The sequence below is a fragment of the Rhinolophus hipposideros genome (genome assembly GCF_964194185.1).
Source record: "Rhinolophus hipposideros genome assembly, chromosome: 10".
Lineage (NCBI taxonomy): Eukaryota > Metazoa > Chordata > Mammalia > Chiroptera > Rhinolophidae > Rhinolophus > Rhinolophus hipposideros.
Window position 1 is genome coordinate 9224197 of NC_138056.1, and position 2513 is coordinate 9226709.

Consider the following 2513-nt stretch of genomic DNA (forward strand, 5'->3'; position numbering starts at 1 on the left):
CGTTGGAAGCTGTGGACTCCTTTCAGTTTTTGTTTCCTATGATCTTGGGTATATTCATTCACGACTGAATTCCAGCAATCTTTTGGAAAGTGACATTCTGTTGCCACACTCCCCCATCCCCACTTTAAAACCATGAATCACCACTCCAGGGGCAAAGGGTTGCCTATGGGGCTTTGCTGCAGCCAGCTGGAATGGCTCCTTTCCATGCAGGCGCTGATGAGCTAGCCTCTCTCCAGGCCTCTGCACGAATGACCTTTGGGAGAATCATCGAAAATCTGACTCATCACATGACCCTTTGCAAGGGTCACAAGCCAGAGGCCTTCTTTCTGCAGCCAACAACAACTTGGATCCTCCGCTCTCGGTGGATGGTCCCTTTTGTTACTCAAACCACAAGCCACAGAAGTGGGTAGGAAACACAAGAAATGTAACTAAGGGATATGCCCAAACTAGTCCTTGAAGATGACCAATACTAAGAGATTCTCAGGGTCAAACTTTGAGCCTCAGGTCAAACAAACCAAAGGACAAGATAAAGAAAATAGCAAAAAGCAAACTAAAGAAGCAAACTGTTGATAAGAGCATCAAGATAAATGCCATAAGGTCAAAGAAACTGGGGAAATGTCAGGGGCTGTTTACAAAGTTGTTTATTTCGAAATGTGCCAGTAGGAATTTACGACTCTTAAATATCTTGAGTTTCTCCTGAGGGCGGAAGAGGATCTTCTTTAAGCACAAAGTTGCCTCTCAGCTGTTCACTGACCAGTATGGAGCAGACCCTGCCAGGGTTCAGGGCTGCGATGGTGGGGGGGGGCTCCATGAAGCAGTAGAGCTCAGAAGTGTGCTGGAGTGTGGGAGGAGCTGGCACGAAGAGTGACAGGTGTATAAAAGGAAACTTGTCTTGTGCAAATGAGTGTGGGTAGCTTCTGGGTCCAGGAAGAAGGAACACCTATTTGACATTGAGTGGTGGGCTAGGTAGAAATGATAAGGACAGTGGTGGGATAGATTTTGGGGACCCAAGTGAAGGAAGGGCTTTATGTTTAATCCCTAGTCTTGAATAATTCAGGGCTAGATTTGTGAGGATGTGGACAATGAAGTAACGGAAGAATACACTGTGAGGGGTGGAGGGAGAAAGTACCTTCGGTGGAGGCAAAAAGGAAAGATGTCCTAGAAGCCTGAGGGTCCTTGGGACACAGAATGGACATACATACGGAAGCTGCATTCATCTTAGGATACAAGAATATTTCGGCAATCTACTTGCTGAGAATTGGTTGCTTAGCTTAGAAAATGGATCAAAACTAACCAGGTGAGGTAACAGGCCTAAAATAGATCATCTGCCAAAACTCAACCACACAGGTTCAGATAGAGAGACGGTTTAATAGGCAACAACATAAAAAATGACAACAAAAAACACCTGAGGTTTTCCTTTGCTGTAAACTGTTATGAACTAACAGCATCATGGGGTTGCCCCCAAAGCCCAGTAATATTAGGCTGTGTTAATAAAAGTATGGTATCTGGAAGGAAGGAGGCCAGAGTCCAGGCCACTGTTGGCACACTGTGTCCATTATGGCCACCAATGTTAAGGACCTCAGTGACAGGCTGAGGTAGCCAGTGTGAAGGCAACTGTGAGGCAGGACCAAAGGAACTGGGGTTATTTAGGTGGGAAGTAAAATCACTTCCTAACAAATGTAGTGATTCAAAAGTGGATTGGTCTCCCTTTTGTATTTAAGCAAACCTTGCCTAATTGTGTCCGGGTGGCTGGGAGACTCCTGCAGAAAACAAGGTACACTTTCAGCTTTCTGGTCACCCCTGCAGCTTTCTCCCAGCTGGATGAGCCTGCCTACCACGCTCTGACTGGCCTGGGGCAAAGAGGAGCCTGTGTGGAAGACCACCTAGTAACCCCGGACCAGGGGCCGGTGGGCCACTGACCCCTGCGCCCAGGATTAGGGGGCAGACCTGCTGGCAGATTTGGGGCCGGCCTAGAACTGCCCAGCAGTGAAAGGACCCAGAGTCCTGGGCACGAATTGATTTCCATTTTTCCCACCTTCTGATGACACAGGCATCTTGGGCTCCACTGACACCAGCAATGCCAGGGACTCGCCGCCTCCAGCGCCAGCCTTGTTCCCAAAGTCTCTTTCCTCCCCGGGCCTCAGTCTGACGCCCACAGCACTTCTCAGGGAGCCGACTCCCAAACCCCGGCAAAGGGTGTGGGGCTAGGGCGAAACCCCGCCCCCAGGGGTCCCTGATCTTTGACCCCGCCCGGGGCTCCGTGCTTCCCCAAGAGGACCGGCGGCGGGCGTCGCTGCCTTTTGTGTTTCGCTCAGAGGTGCCAGAGACCACCCCCCCAACGCCGTGCCCCGCGTCCCCTGGCGGCCCCCTGCCCCTCCTCTCGGCGTCTCCAGCCCCCCTGCTCTGCTCCGCGTGCCAGCTCGGGGCTCGCTGGTTTGTTCCCCGTGGCGCCAGGAGGAGGGGCGAGGGCCGGCAGCCCCCTCCTCCGAGCGCCGAGCGGGAACCCAGCGGAG